A 17,407-nucleotide genomic window follows, 5' to 3' on the forward strand; every position below is an offset into this window, starting at 1 on the left:
TCTTCATGGAGCTACGAAGCACCTTCAGCAAGAAAGCCATCACTATAATAAAGTAATCTAAGAATAGTTAACTTTTGTTTTATTATGAACGTTAACACATGCACCACCAAGTGCTACAAACTGAAAGAAAAGAATTAAAAAGTTAATTGGAGGTAAATGTCTCAAATAATCAAATATTTTGACTCCTCTGTTTCTTTCTTAGCCTGTTGATCGGTACACACACATTTTACATGGGTACCTCAACTGAGAAACATTTCAGCAGGCTAGGCAACATTTTAACATATTTCAAAATACTTCACAATTGCATTTTCAACTGTAATTTCTAAACTAATTTTAGGTCAGAATTACAAGCCACAACAGCTATCCAGCCATTAGTTTTGCCCTTATATTCCTTCTTCTCTCTGTGGTATTTTGCACTATTAAATAAAGCTACATAATAATCAAGTTCTGAATGGAAGAGGATGTGACAGCTGCTTCTGAACACCCAGTGCAGTGGCCTTCATCACTCACAACCATAGCTTCCTACTCCTCCCAGAACAGATGTACTGCATGGTACGTGATCTCCAAGTCTCGACACAAATCCATATTCTATCTTGCCTCTATTTCTAAGTTAAATCACAAACCCTGACTTTTTGTCTGCATGGTCTGGCTCTGGCTACCGGGCCTTCTTTCCAGTTAAGTGTGACCCAAAACCTCCCCAGCAGAGTGTGAGTGAGTGATCTGCTCCCCTTTCAGCTCCTGCTTAAGACCTGGCTTGAGCTCTGTGTCCCTAGGCCCTCTTTCCCCACCTGTAGCTGTCTGTCTGCTGAGCACAGTATCCATGCTACTGATCGATCAAGGACAATGCCACAGGAGCTGGCAGTAAAGCAAAACGGAAGACCCTGGACCCCTCAATGACCACAAGGAACAGAGTCTCCCAACGTCCTGGAACACCTGGAACAGCCATCCTGTTACTGGAAAGAGAAATTAACATCTCTCTGCTGCATCCTCTCAGGCATCTGTTGCAGTGGTTTAGCCCTCTCCTAAGTCCTAAGTTGACTACTCTATTAAACACAGGAGCCCATTAACAAACTATAATTTAAATGCCACTTTTCAGAATCATATCTCACAGAAAAACACATTAGTAACTTCTACTTTCAGAGTGGCATTTTACATATTATTTCATGTCATCACACGCCAGGCACAGGTTTTATAGGTATTGCTCCCATCTTACAGCAAGGAAAGCGTACTTTAAAAAACCAGGTAACTAGACAGGAAACAGCACCCAGTAGTACCAGGCCCAAGACAAAAAACACTCAGATGTGTAATTCAGAGCAGGAGTCGGCACACTACAGCCCACTGGCCAAAATCCCCCATTAAAATTTTTACTGGACACAGTTACGCTCACTTTCGTTACTGTCTACAGCTGTTCCTGCATTACAGTGGCTGAGCTGAGTAGTTGGGAGCAAGACCCCACAGCCTGCAAAAACCCTAAAATATCTACTAGCCAGCCCTTTACATGAAGAGTCTGCTGACCCTGATCTAGAGCCTTCACCTTTATGTTGGCGCCCCACTTCCTGGAGGTAAGCCAGGTATGTGCGGACTTTGCCTAAAGAAACTCATTCCTAAGTGCAGCGTCCTCCTAAGCAGTGTGCCTTTCCATCCACCACACAGCTGCTCCCCACTCCCACTCCTGCTGCCCAAATCACCAGGCCTGACTGGTGCCAGGCTGTGTCTTCCTGACACCAAGACACTTTGTTACATCTGTGGGTGCCGCGCCTCACCGTCCTACCTTTTCAATTCTAACAGAACTCCTTCAAAACACATCATTTCAGATGAAACAGTTCTGGAGACTGATTGCACAACTTACATACTTAAACGACTGAACTGTACATTTAGATGTGACATGTATTTTACCAGTTAAAAATAGATTTTCTGAAAAGTAATTTCAAAAATAAAATTTTTTGTGTAAGCTCTGTAAAAAATAAACACACTTGATTCAAGTTAGATGAAAAACCTGGAAGTGGCAGCGCTGGAGCAGGAAACACGACACATCAGATTCTGCACGGCTTTGTGGTTTTACATTCAGTCTACTTTGGTTTCGTGCATAAAAGGCAGTTTCAAGAAACTAAAAACAGACATAGCACGCCTCAAAATAGAACCCCCAAAGACCACGAGCAGCAGAGTACGTTCATTTTATCCCACTGTCTAACCAGCATTACAGCTGCATCAGCAAGTGAAGCTAAGTGAGTCGCAAAATCCCTCCGAAGCATCATTCTGAATAACGTACAAGAAAAAGTGACTTCTTTCACACAATTAGTTTCACACAACAAATATTTTGTGAATACTCACTATATATCTGGTGCAGTGGCACAGTTATCCAGTATTCTATAGCATAAAATAAATATTTCATTCCAAATATCCCTTATCATCCAGGAACTAAGATGACACTCTAGGTTGAATGAGGCAAGATGTTGTCACCATATGTCATCATTTCATGAGCCAGGGGGTTACTTCTAGAATAACTTTTGTGATTTTCACTTTAAAGAGTATCAAGGTAAAAAATAAGAGACGCCTTTATGCAAAAATGCTAGCTATAAACAAAATTATTCAGGTTTGCAGTGCTACTGCATTGAACATGACTGGTAAACACAATGCAAGAAGACACGGGCTGGAGCCTGCCCTGCTTCTCACAGGCTCTGCGTCCTGCAGCAAGTCTCCTCACTAATTTGGTCCCAGGTTGTCTCCTGCCTGATTTGGCCCAGAAGAGACACAAAAATCTTTTCTGGGGTTACAATGCAGGGCAAAGTGATAACAGGAACAGGTTAGGATAACTGTTCAAGAGCTGTTCTTAAGAACCATTAAAAGGTACACCGAACCATTAAAAGGTACACTGATAAGAACACCTGGCTGCTCCCTGCCAGCCCCCACACCCCCAGATCGGTCAGGGACCAAACTGGCAGATGCAGCTCACAAGTCTCTCCAATGTGCCCACTCTTCTGTAGCCCACAAGCAAGCCTCTCAGCTACGATTCTCTTCATTCCTCACCTGGCTGTTGCAGAAATCTCTTCCCTGCCCCAGCCTCACCTTGTTCTGAACCTGTCAGGGTAGTCTTTCAATATGGAACCCTGGTCATGTTGCTTGCTGAGAATAATTCAATCCACCCCAACTGCTCTGCATAACCCCTAGGTATCCTCAGATTCCGGCCACCCCTCCTCCCCTCTCGAGGCCTGATGTTGCCAGGCTACAGTTCTGTGGCTGAGGCAGTAGGTTCTCCCTGACCATGCGTGCAAAGTTAGCCACGCTGGGTAAATCCTATCCACCTTCTCTGCCTCAGCCAGGGTCTGTGGGAGCCTGTGTACCTTCTGAAACACAATATCCCACTGCCCACTGCCCTCCCAGGGCATCCCAGAGTGTGCCTATGGGCGGGCGGGAGGAGACAGAGAGAGAGAATATAAAATCTGCTTTACTTTCTCTTAAAGAACAGTGATTCTCAACAAATAGGTATACAGTAGAATCATCTGAGATTGTAATGCATACGTGGCAAAAATCCACTAGATTTTAAAAAAAATGAATAATGAGGTTGGTGGTTAAAGGAGGAGTTGCCTATTACTCCCCGACACCCAGCCTTCTGTGAACATCAACATTAAGGCACCCTGGCTGGAGGAGCCACCAAGAATCCTACAGAACAAGGTGGGGACAAGTGAGCAGAAGAGAAAGGCTCACATAAGAAAGACCTAAGAACAAGGAGGAGGCTGATGAGCAAAGACAGCCTAACACCTCTAGCCCCTGGGGGCTAATCTGATCCATCTGATTGGTGGAGCAGCAGGCAGCTGGGCAGCGGGTGGGAGGAGAGGGGACAGGAAGACCCTAAGTCGAAGGAGTTAAATCTTAGCTAGGGTTGCGGCTGTGAGTCACTGGATGGAGAGATGACAGAGGTTGGAAGTACTAGCAGCAGGGAAGAAATGCAGACAGGCGTTCCCTGGCAGCTCAGGTGGCCCTGGGCTGGTAGGGGCTGCCCTTCTCTTTTCATTCCAGCTGATGTATTCTTAGAGAGATCAGCATAACCAGATGGAAAGAATGCTGTTACCTTCCACTTTTCCTGAACTGTGCTCAACAGAGAACTGGATGCTGCCTTCATGTTCTCCCAGTAGGTGTCCAGGAGGGGTTAGAAGGAATCTCAGGCCTGCCGCAAGCAAGCCAGGGAAGGGCCCACTACAGCAGCTTAGGAGGACAACCCTCAGCCCTCAACACACTTCAGCTTTCAATCAGGGCTAATTTATGGGTCAGACTGCATTCCACGAGCTTTAGCAACTTCAGAAGCTGCTGATGACAAGCCTGGTCCTACCCAGCTTGCCAGGGAGGAAGCCCAGAGCTGCAGGAGGGGCGGTGGGATCTCAGACACAGCAGAGGCTGAAGGGGAGGATGGAGGACATTTCTGACCCCTTGCAGTACTCACTGGTAAAGATGGAATAAGGTGACTCTCATTTAGGATTTTTTTTTTTAAACTTCTTTAAAAGATTAATAGATAAATTGTAGTTTGGAAATTTAGGGATTTTGCGGGGGAGAGGTGGTTAAGACTAAAAGAAGATTATAAAATGAGGACTAATAAAAGACATTATTTAATGGCAATCAAACAAAAAATATCCAAAATATTTTAGCATCATGAACCAGCTATAATTTGGGGAGTATATCACAGTCTTTAGGTTTTATACTGGATGTAGACCTAGATTCTGTATTTCTTAAAATCCATTTTGCACTGCTATAGAGAGGTCACTTGTTTCCAGAGAAAAACATTACTAGCGCTGGTTAGCATCTAAAAATAAAAATGTGACAACAGAATTCAGTAACAGCTATTTTCAAGTAAACAAACAAGAAAACCACAGATCAATTTTATTAATATCTGGTTACACCTAAAACCAAGCTTTAAAGTAGAAATGTACTGGGTTGCAGAAACCACAAGCCCCTGAAGCAGGAGAGTGAGAGAGTATAAAGGCAGCGTGGGCACCCACAGCACAGCCAGTAGACCCTGTGCATAGTTCTGACAGGCCATGTACCTTCTCCCTTTGGGCTGCCCATTCCACAGGTCAAGGCCATACATCCAAGTGTACAGGAGGACAGAGGGCAAGAAACACACTAATTTCAATACAAAGGTATCCCACAACTACAGTCATTCAAAATACTTCTAAGAAAGGAGAAACAGAATTCTTCTAAGAATTACCAAAAGCCCCCATATATGGCTGCTCAGTATAAAAATTACCATCTGGTTCAGTTAAGAATATCGTCATTCGGCCGGGCGCGGTGGCTCAAGCCTGTAATCCCAGCACTTTGGGAGGCCGAGGCGGGTGGATCACGAGGTCAAGAGATCGAGACCATCCTGGTCAACATGGTGAAACCCCGTCTCTACTAATGCAAAAAATTAGCTGGGCACGGTGGCGCGTGCCTGTAATCCCAGCTACTCAGGAGGCTGAGGCAGGAGAATTGCCTGAACCCAGGAGGCGGAGATTGCGGTGAGCCGAGATCGCGCCATTGCGCTCCAGCCTGGGTATCAAGAGCGAAACTCCGTCTCAAAAAAAAAAAAAAAAAAAAAAAAAAAAAAAAAAAAAAAAAAAAAAAAAGAATATCGTCATTCGACAAACAATATCATTAACTCAAGTAAAATCATCAATGGATGCCAAAATGAGTGGCTGACGGTTAGAGGAGGAATAGGATATCTCATGGTCTCAAAATACTTCTCTATAAGACATTTATTAATAACAAAGGGAAAAGTAGTGATTTTACAGGGGAGAATTGTAGCAAGAGGGCGAAGTTAACACTGCCTGTGTGGATCATACCGAAATCATGTGCTCCTGATGTGAGGCACTGAGGACATATTATTTAGCCTGGGGAAATGCCAGATAAACCCGGATTGAAGGGCAAATTAACTATAAAATAACTCGTCTGCACTTTTCAACAATGTCAAGGTCATGAACAGCAAAGACAAGGTCAAGGTTAAAGGACACTTAAAGAGATATACCACATAAATGCTGCATGTGATCCCACACTGCACCCTGGAACACCAGAAAGTTTCTGTTTACTTTGCAACGAAGGACTTAGTGGGACAATTGGTAGAATGTGAATAATGTCTGTAGATTATATAACTGTGCTATATCAACATTAATTTCCCCGATTTTAATTACCGCATTGTGTTAATGTAAGCGGATGTCCTTGTTTTTAGGACACACACAATGTTTATTTAAGGGTAAAAGGAACATTATATTTGCAACTTCCAATGGTTCAGAAAAAAAATAATGTAGGTCGGGCACAGTGGCTTACACTTGTAATCCCAGCACTTTTGGGAGGCCAAGGTGGGTGGATCACCTGAGGTCAGGAGTTCGAGACCAGCCTGGCCAACACAGTGAAACCCCCGTCTCCATAAAAAATACAAAAAATTAGCTGGGCGTGGTGGCGTTCCCCTGTAATCCCAGCTACTCGGGAGGCTGAGGCAGGAGGATAGCTTGTACTTGGGAGATGGAGGCTACAATGAGTTGACATCACGCCACTGCACTCCAGCCTGGGCAATAAGAGTGAAACTCCGTCTCAAAAAAAAAGGCAGAAAAAAAGAAATAATAATGTACATTCATAGAGAAAATAGTAAAGCTGATGTGGTAAATATTAATAATAAAGGAATCTGGGTATAAGACTTATAGGAGTTTTCTATTAAGTTAAATTTTTTCAAAATAAAAATTATCCCCCAAAAAAATTGTGGTTAAAAATAACCATCCAGCTGGGCATGGTGGCTCATGCGTAATCCCAGCACTTTGGGAGGCCAAGGCAGGCAGATTACTTGAGGACAAGAGTTCAAGACCAGCCTGGCCAACATAGTGAAACCCCATTTCTACTAAAAATACAAAAAATTAGCTCGGCATGGTGGTACACATCTATAATCCCAGCTATTCGGGAGTCTGAGGCACAAGAATTGCTTGAACTCAGGAGGTGAAGGTCGCAGTGAGCCAAGGTCACGCCACTGCACTCCAGCCTGGGTGACAGAGTGAGACTCCATCCCAAAGAGAGGCCATCTGGCAGAGTTAAGAATACTGCTACTTTGTGAACATCACAGCAATTTTTCACAATACTACATACTCCATCCACTAGTAAATCATGAAATTATGGTTAAGAGATTTCTAAACAGTTCTTTAACTACTCAGATTTCCAAAAGTAAAAAACAAGAAGTTTTTTCCTCTGTAATCTGTTTTATTAAGCTTAAAGTTCTAATATTTATCTTTTATTTCCATTCCCCCTCACTTTTTTTTTTAAGTAATCAACATGGCAGACCTCATCATATGCTTGAGGTTTCCTGGACAAAAACCTATTACTATTTCTGTCTCTAATTCATCCTTTTTGCTTGCTGTGCTGCGGGCATGACATCAATTTATTATAACCAATAATTTACAGTGCCTCCCAGTCACTAAATTACCACCATATACACATGATTCAGAGAAAAGAAACTAGAACCAGCATACTCTTCAGTTGTTTAAGAAAAAGCCTAGTCTTTGTATTTCCCCTTTTATATAAATAAACTAGTCATCAATCTACATAGACTCCACCATGTTTCCTGATAACTAGAGAAAAACAACAGGTCTACCAGATGTTTATGGCTACTTGTTAAAAGACACATACCCAAACTGGAAGAGTATTGTGATCACAAAACTGAGCCTGACATTTCTACTGATGACTATTAGTCTTAGCAGCCTGACATTTAAAACACACAAACCCACACATGCTATTCTGCTCTAAATGAAGAACTTTAATTTTGAGGACTGTTTATTAATTTGCTCTACCTCATGATCCTGATATGGTAGCATTTTCTATTTCAAATTCCTATTGATAGCAATATGCTCCATCCTTAAAGCAGGAGGATTCAAGGATAACTGATTTTTGATATACATTTCATAATGTTTTCAATACTAAATGAGAAGTTTAATTTCAAACTCCAATCTATGACTGCTATCTTTTCTCTCCCGCTGGGTGAACCTTTAAGGCAAGAGGTTTGATTCAGGAAATAGAATTAAGGCGCACAGGCATGGTGTGCCTCACAGGCCATGGAGTGAGAGACTAGACAGACAAGGGGAAACCTACCAGGTCTCAAGTCCACAGGAGAACCAATGACCAGGTATTTGTTTTTAAAGAGTCATATGATCCAGTCGCATGCAGTGACTCACACCTGTAATCCCAGCACTTTGGGAGGCTAAGGCAGGCAGATCACAAGGTCAGGAGATTGAGACCATCCTGGCTAACACGGCAAAACCCCATCTCTACTAAAAATACAAAAAAATTAGCTGAGTGTAATGGCAGGGGCCTGTAGTCCCAGCTACCAGGGAGGCTGGGGCAGGAGAATCGCTTGAAGCTGGGAGGCAGAGGTTGCAGTGAGCCGAGATTACGGCACTGCACTCCAGCCTGGGTACACGGCAAGATTCTGTCTCAAAAAAAAAAAAAAAAAGGGGGTCATATGATCCACTAAAGAGAGCCACTGAGTCACAGAGGCAGGGGTGGGGGTGGTAGCATGGGAGGACATCACACACTATCCCCAGGCAGGGGCAGTGGCTCTCAGTGTTGGGTTAGTCATCAGCTGGGGCTCTGAAGGCAGTGGCATGCCAAGTGATAGATCACCACCAAGGTCCATTTCCCATGAAAACAGTTTGGAAAGAAGCTTTTATGTGGGCTGACTTAATACAAATAACACTTCAGAAAATAAAACGAACACTCATCAAATTATTCACTGCAAGAAAGTAAACTAGAAGCTAGAAGAGACAGCAGTGATAGACATTAATTAATAGGCTAGAGAGAAGAAGAAATACATTTATCATCTGTGAGAAAACATGTAGGTTTGTCATTTTATTTTCCCTACACAGGGTAATGACAGAGAGAGTGAACAAATATTCCCAGGGTTTTGGGCCACAGCCTAAAACAGTCCTCCAACAAAATACTAAATTTCTGGCCAGGCACGGTGGCTCACACCTGTCATCCCAGCACTTTGGGAGGCCGAGGTGGACAGATCACCTGAGGTCAGGAGTTCAAGACCAGCCTGACCAACATGGAGAAACCCCACCTCTGCTAAAAATACAAAAAAATAGCTGAGCATGGCGGCACACACCTGTAATGCCAGCTACTCGGGGGCTGAGGCAGGACAATCACTTGAACCCAGGAGGCAGAGGTTGCAGTGAGCCGACTTCATGCCACTACACTCCAACCTGGGCAACAAGAGCGAAACTCCATCTCAAAAAAAAAAAAACAACTACTAAATTTATTTTCTCATTTTTAATCTTAAAAATCCACACTAATTTGATTCCAAAAGGCCACAGGATTTAAAAAAAGAAAATCACACTAATTTGCATGATACTCTAGGACACCCATGTTTCTCTCATTATAAAATAAGTCTCTCTCCCCAATTTCAGGTAAAATTAATGTTCTAGGAACTATGCCATGGATTTCCGCTGGCTACCCAGTACCACCCTCGTGAGTCAGCACACTCCCAAATTAGTTTCATTTAAGAGAAACAAGACCAAATAAAACAAAGCCAAAAGGATACAAAACAAAACCTAAAAGAGAAAAATCCTACTAAGATAACAGAAACAAATCTTGTCTAATACATTTCTTAGAAAGGGTCTACTCTTGACAAATGTTTTTTATATTAACACAGCACTTGAAGTCAAAAGAAAAATAAGCCACTCACTACCCAAAATGGGAATAAAAGGCTTTTCTTCTATACCTCATTTTTGGAAATAAAAAGCCTTTGGCTGAAAGCAAAGGAAAGAGTTACACCCATATAAACCTTCAGAATGGGAAGAATTAGCATCACCAAGTGCTCCTCAAATCTGCCAATGAACAACAGTATTTAACAACTGTTCATTCCCATTTTTAGAGCCAACTCATGATGCTGGTTATCTGTGAATAACAATACTTTCTAGTACTTTATATAATATAATTTCATTTCAATGTTAACAGAACATTTTTCTTAAATTTCCAGGTACCTCTCTCATATGCTCTGTATCTGCTAATTTATCATTCAAGTGCCTTATATGTTAACCTCTAAGAGGAATACAGAAATAATTAAGACAAGACCCAATCTACCATAAAAAATAGACAAAGTTGAATGTTTGGCACAAATAAACACTCAAAGAAAATAGATTTTCAAGAATATATGATTCAAACAAATATTCGGTCTTGCTAAATTTGCCAATAGGTTTTTTAAATACTCTTAAAATGAGCGCTACGCTGCCATGTGACACAGTGATTGTAGCACCTGGACTCTAGTAACAGAAAGTAAATAGCTTATTTCAAGATGGATTTAGGCTTCTTGCCCCCCGCCCCACCCATTTTCCTGAAGTAAAAAGCCATAGTGGGGTCAAGCAAGACAGGGTCCCCAAATGGGGTGAGGGTGGGCTGGCGTACTGGCCCAGCCTGCGGCATCAGCTAGGCTGCCAACCCTTGAGTTGAGTCACAAAGGGAAAGCACTGGGAAGGAAGCACTGCAGCTACGGAGGATTGCTCACTTACAGTGGAAATTGACGCAATAAGTAAATGTAGCTGAGTCCAACGGGAGCTACATTTCTCAACTGTCAAATAAAGCAATTACAGATACGGAAAGGTAGAGAAGAGAAAGAACCCTTTGGTGTTGAAATGGGATCTGAAGTATCAGGAGGATACCCAAGGACACACACACAGACACGCATATTTTCCCTCAGTCAGCCCACTGCCCAGGACTGGCCCAGCAAACACCCACAGCAATGAGCACACCCACAGTCTAGATCTTGGCTTCTAAATTTTTTCCACTAAAAGGAACCAGAGACTCTTGGAGAAATGGCAGACTGCAGGGCCAGGGCAGAGATATCTTAGTATGCCAGAAAGAAATTGCTTCAATGATGACAAAGGCATATCAAAAAGATACAGAAGGCTGGGTGTGGTGGCTCACGCCTGTAATCACAACACTTTGGGAGGCCGAGGTAGGCAGATCACTTGAGGTGAGAAGTTCGAGACCAGCCTGGCCAACATGGTGAAATACCATCTCTATTAAAAATACAAAAATTAGCCAGGCATGGTGGTGGGTGGTGACTATAATCCCAACTCCTCAGGAGGTTGAGGCACAAGAAGTGCTTGAACCTGGGAGGAGGCGGAGGTTGCAGTGAGCCGAGATTGTGCCACTGCACTCCAGCCTGGGCAACAGAGTGAGACTCCATCTCAAAAAAAAGAAAAAAAAGACAGAAGCCTGCAAGAAATAGCAGCCACTGGACAAGTCTGAGGTGATTTAAACATGGAACTGTATAATAATGCTAAGAGATTATAACCCATTAAATAAGACAGAAATACAAGAGTCTATACTCATACCAGCCCACACATAAATAAAGGGGAAAAGAAACAAGTTCTTCCTCACTTTCAGCTAATAAAAGTAGAAGGAATAACCAGATTAGAAAAATCACCATTTAACAACCATCACAGTATTAACTTATTCTGCCAAGAAACATGAATTAATGCTAAAACTACTAGGTTCGAATTAGATGAGGAACAAGATATTTACGGTCTCTCCACAATGACATTCACTAATTATAAATAAATGGACTTTACAATGGCAAATTCTGGCCAGGTTTTCCTAATCACTCTACCTCAGTTAAGGGATAAAAGTTAATACTACCAATAACAGAGCAAACCCAAATCACAAACTGTTAGGATATAAAGAGCACACAGCATCTCTTCTGTAAGATCTGCATACTTGAATCTAATCATGAGAAAATAAATCCAAACTGATGAACATTCCACTGGCCTGTAATCTCCAGAAGTGTCAAGGTCATAGAAACCAAGATAAGACTGGAGACCTGTTTCAGACTGAAAGTGACTAAAGACAGTACTCAGTGCATGTAAAATGCCCTCCATTTTATAAAACTTCAACTTACACACAGACTTAAATAAGAATAACAAAGCGATATATACCTGTATGCCATGAAGCTTTTTCTGTTTTAAGGAAAAAGGGTTAAGTAAAAGCCTTCATCACTGAGACTGGAAATTGTGATACAAATGCAATATTCCAGGGGAAAAAAAAAAACCTGCTAAACAAAAATAACATACAGGATCAGTTGCTATGCAACAATAAGACATGTTTGCATGAAGTCAACAAAGGAGGAGAAAAGGCAGTAAAAATGTATCTTTCTATATTTTCTATGTTAAATGCTCAGGGCAGGTTATAAATAGTCAATTGGAAACTGTTCCAATAGACAGGTATTTTCTTAGAAGATATGTAGTGGCATTCTTCAGTTTCTTAGTGTGGAGGATGTGAAGACAACACTATAATGCTAAAAAGACATCTACTGGTATGTGACTGATTTGTACTGAATGACAACTGAAATAGCAAGTTAGCATAGAAAGTATACAAGTGCCTTCAATTATGTAATGACGACTTTGAGGTTACTACAAGTCAGTGCTGCTAAAATACTGAATAAGTTTCTTAAATTTCTCTTCCTGCCTACTAACCTTGGTAAAACTTTCTGAATGTTTCCAGAAAAAAGCAGGGAAAAGAAAAAAAAAAACAGCTCAAAAATCAGATCTGTAACCTTGGTATACAATTTGATTACCATTAAACAGTTGGAGATTAGCCAGTACCTTTTACTGTTGGGTTTTAAAAATACTTGGCCACAGGGAGTTAGTAAGGCAAATTATAGCCACAATTTTGCATAATGTGCAAAGCAAAAGTGCTTAGCAGAAAAAGAGGCTGAAGGCACTGTCAAACATTAAATATAAACCTCTTGAGACTTTATATATGTCATTGCAAAAACACTACATTTGATAGAAAAACTAACCCCCATTTAAATAACATCTAGAAGAGATGCAGAGATACCTAGATGGATATTAGAAAAGTAATGCTTTGAATCTCAAATCCTATTTTCTTGAGTTTTAATATTACAAATAGTTTTTTGAGTCAAAGGAAACTAGAATCTAAGTTGTGATTTTAAATAAATCATAATTAAGAAGACTGCAAAATGGAGGAAAGTAGAGGGAGAAAAGGAGAACTGCATCTTAAGAGTAGGGTGGACCAGAAATCGACCAAGTCTTAGAAAAATGAAGCAGCTGATTCAAAACTCAGCTCAATTACTGATTGGACTAAGGTGACGTGGTCCAACCTTAACTGTCTGCCAGAAGCAAAATTATATCCTCACTAGGACAGTATTCATATCCAAAAGACCTTCCAGTTTTTTAAAATACAATGTTTGTGATTTACTCAAAAGCTACTAAACATGCCAGCTGTTTAAGACCAAGTGACTAAAAACCAAGAAAAACAGACAAGAGAAACCCATACTTGTCAGATGTGGGCTCTGAAATAATGTGATTAATATGTCTAAGAAACAGATAAGATGTTGAAGTTTAGCAGACAACATTACTAAAAATATCAAATTAAATGTCTAAGATTAAAATATACAACTAAAAGTTAAAACACAGTAGGTTTAGGCCAGGCACAGTGGCTCGTGCCTGTAATCCTAGCACTTTGGGAGGCCAGGGCGGCAGATCACTTGAGGTCAGGAGTTCATGACCAGCCTGGCCAACATGATGAAACCCCATCTCTACTAAAAATACAAAAATTAGCTGGGTGTGGTGGTGGGTGCCTGTAACCCCAGCTACGGAGGCAGAGACAGGAGAATCACTTGAACCCGGAAGGCAGAGGTTGCAGTGAGCTGAGATTGTGCCACTGCACTCCAGCCTGGGTCACAAAGCAAGACTCAGTCTCAAAAAACAAACAAAACACAATAGGTGTAAAGGCAGATTAGATACAACTGAAGAGATATTAGTATAATGAAAGGTTTGTCAGGGGGAAAAAAATCCAGAGATTTTAAAGTTAGAGTAAAAAGCAATACTGGACACTTTCAGACTAATATTTGTTGCTCATGGACCAGGAGATTCCCAGCAAAAAAAAAAAAAAAAAAGCAATACTGAAAATAACATAAAACACATACAGGACTCAGTGAAAATGTGTAGTATATATGTAACTAGAGACCCAGAAACAAATGGAAAAATGGGACAGAAGCAATATTTATAGAAATAATGACTGAGAAATGTCTAATACTGATGAAAGATATAAAACCACAGGTTAAAAAAGTTCAGTGAATCACGGCTGAATACACAGAGTATAACTGGACACATAATAGGACTACTCAAAATTGAAGAGAAAAAAAAATTTATTATTTGACTACCAAGGTAGGAATAATCCTAAATACAGAGAAAAGGTATAATACTTTCAGAGAAAAAAAATGACTTGAGAGGTGATTTCATCAGAAAATAACTGAAATCAGAAGGTAATGGAATGATATATTCAAAGTGCTCAAGAACAGCAAAACGAACAAACAAAAAGAAACCCTGCCAATCTGGAATTCTATACCTAGAAAATACATCAATCCAATTAAAAAAAAAAAAAAGGCGGGGGTGGCTTAAGGATAGGAGAGTAACTTCAAGACTTGGGGGTAGGCAAAACTCATGGACAAAAGGTGTGAACAGCCATTGCATAAAAGATACACACATGATCAATAAGCACATGGAAATGTACTTGGTATCACTAGTCATCAGAAAAATGCAAATTGAAATCACAATGAAGTAAATGCACCACACATCCATCAGAAAGTCTAAAACTATAAAAGACTGAGAATGCCAAACACCGATGAGGACATGAAATAACCGGAACTCTCATACAGTGCTATTGGAAGTTAATATGAGATACAGCTACTTTGGGGAAAAAACACATGGCAGTTTCTTATAAAATTAAGTATATATCTATCCTCTGACCCAGCAATTTCACTCCTAGATATTTACTCAGAGGAAATATTTAAAAATGTCCACAAACAAAATCTTGTTCAAGAATAGTCAAAGCAACTTTGTTCATAACAGTAAAAACCTAGAAATACTCCAGGTGAAGTTTAGTAAGCAATAAAAAGGCATGAGCAACTGATACACATGACCTTATGAATGAGCCTCAGAAATATGCTCAAGTGAGAGAAGCATTTAAGAGTACATACATATGATTTTATTTAAATCAAGTTAGAGGACAGAATCAATCTTTGGTAGAAGAAAATCAGAACAGTGGTTGCCCTGAGCTGGGAGATTCATTGGGAAGGACAGGAAGAACTTTCTGAAGTAACAGTAATATATATCTTACAAGGAGTTTGGGTTACACTTGTGTATGCACTTATCAAAGCTAGGTGAATGCAAGCTTAAGATATACATTTTGTTGAATGTAAACATGATCTAAAAGAATAACAAACTTTAAGTCATTATGCAACTCTAGGTAATAATAAACATGTTGAAAACACTTGAAGGGAAGTGTACCAATAAACTTTGAAATGCATCAAAAAATAAAATGGATGGATAGATACGTAATAAAGCAAGTATAATAAAATATTACTGGTAGAATCCAGATGGTAAGTATATAAATGCTGACTGAAAACAATTTCAATTTTAAAATTTTCATAAACATTGAAAAAATAGGAAGGTAAAATTAATACTTGACAAACAAAAATGAAGAATTCATCAATAGAAAACCTGTATTAAGGAAATCTGAAAGAGTTAATTCTTCGGAAAGGAGGAAAAAAATCCAGATGGAAGAACAGAAACGCAGTTAGGAAAACAGTAGGAGGAAGGGCAACCATGAATATAAATCTAAATATAAATCAACTGTATAGAACAGTAATAATGATGTCTTAAAGGAAACACACACACTTAACAACTATATCCCAAAAGGAGGAGGACTTCATCGAGCTACAGTGTTCTAAAATCCTTACATTTTCTGGGAAGTGATACTATAGTCTTTAGTCAGTCAAAACTGCATGATGTAATCTCTAGAGCTTACCACCAGACAAATGGTAGAGAAAGGAAAAAAATGAAATAAAAAGCATCTAAACTGGAAAAAAAAAAATTAGAAGAGGCTGACCAGTGAAAAACAAAGAATAAATATGGTATAATTAAACCCAAGTGTTAGTTTTTACACTAAAAGTAAACAGACTCAATATTCTGCAAGACTATTCTCAAATTTTAAAAAAAGGAAGTGTGCTACCTGACAAAATAGTGCTGAAACCAGATAAATCCTGTTTATCAAATGTATTCCACACAACAGCTAATATAAAGTCCTAAAATAGAAAAACAACTAGGATGGTATAAATGAAAAAAGTATACTAAAGTCACACAACTATTCCAAAACACTACAGCAGCACAAAATATGTCTTCCAGATTAATCAGACCTTGAAGCAAGGTGAAAAGAAACAGATGATAGAGGAACAAAGAAAAGCAAACTCCCACATTAAATATTTACATAGTTGCTACTGTGTGTAATTTCCTAGACTTGGTGTTTAAGTCTTACTCAATTGTACCTTAAAAATCACGAGGCCTTTACTTTTCTTTTTGTTTTTTATTTTTTTGGGCTTTCCGGCAAAAACCGGAAAGCCTGCTAGACAAATTCTAAAAGAGTTGTAAAAAGCACAAATACAAGAATGTGGCAGACTAGCCACTGTCTCATTTTCCCTCCAATGAAAACTGACTCCTTCAACCTTAAACAGAGAGCCCAGGTATGGAAAATTGGTAAAATCTGGGCCAGTCCCAAATTGGTAAAATCTGGGCCAGTCCCAAGTGACCAGGATCCATCACCTGTGGGGCTGGTAGGGCAAAACCCTGTGAAATGGCATCTGGCCTCATGCAGAGAGACCCCATTACACAAACTGTTTCTGTGCTGTGTACAGATATCAGAGCGTGTACGTGCAGAACTTACGCCCTCTATGTGCCAACCCCAGCCTCATCCTGCGTTTGGTAAAGACACAGCAGCTTCGCGCCACTGGGTGCAGCACATCTCACCACCCACCAGCCCTGTACCTCACATACCCTGAATACACACTTACCAGGGATTGTATAGGACACAAGGATACCCATTTCACTACAGTTTATATCATGAAAGCACTGTACGTCCTTTTTTCAGGGAGACATGGACTATAGTAGGACCTGCATCAAACTTACCCCACAAGCTATGTCTCCATCTGCCATCTTAAAATAATAACTGAATTTTCAATTGTGTACATCCTCTATAACTGTAATAGATGCTTATATAGTTTGGTATATGAATGCTGTGTGATGTGGTTTGGATCTGTGTTTCCACAAAATCTCATGTCAAATTGTAGTCCCTAATGTTGGAGGTGGGACCTGGTGGGAGGCAACTGGACCATGGAGGTGGATTTCTCATGGATAAGGTTTAGTTAGCACCCTCGCCTTGGTACTGTTCTCGTGATAGTGAGTTCTCGCAAGATCTGGTTTTTTAAAAGTGTGCGGCATCTCCACCTCCTCCCTTCGCTCTCTCTTGCTTCTGCTCCCACTATGAGATACCTCGCCCCTCCTTTGCCTTCCACCATGATTGGAAGTTTCCTGAGTCTTCCCTA

The 17,407-nt window shown here is 40.5% G+C and overlaps 1 protein-coding gene and 1 non-coding gene across 2 annotated transcripts in view; both read right to left on the bottom strand.

Moving 5' to 3' along the window:
- The window catches only part of CHSY1 (chondroitin sulfate synthase 1), a 73,401-nt gene that overhangs the window by 18,109 nt on the left and 37,885 nt on the right, over nucleotides 1-17,407 (bottom strand). The window lies entirely within an intron of this gene.
- Nucleotides 16,401-16,463, bottom strand: LOC135275004 (U7 small nuclear RNA). Its single transcript, XR_010342730.1, has one exon. It is a non-coding gene; the product is annotated as a U7 small nuclear RNA (small nuclear RNA).

Source organism: Aotus nancymaae, unplaced genomic scaffold (assembly GCF_030222135.1).
Source record: "Aotus nancymaae isolate 86718 unplaced genomic scaffold, 86718_ANA_hifiasm-v0.15.2.pri h1tg000014l, whole genome shotgun sequence".
NCBI classification, from domain to species: Eukaryota; Metazoa; Chordata; class Mammalia; order Primates; family Aotidae; genus Aotus; species Aotus nancymaae.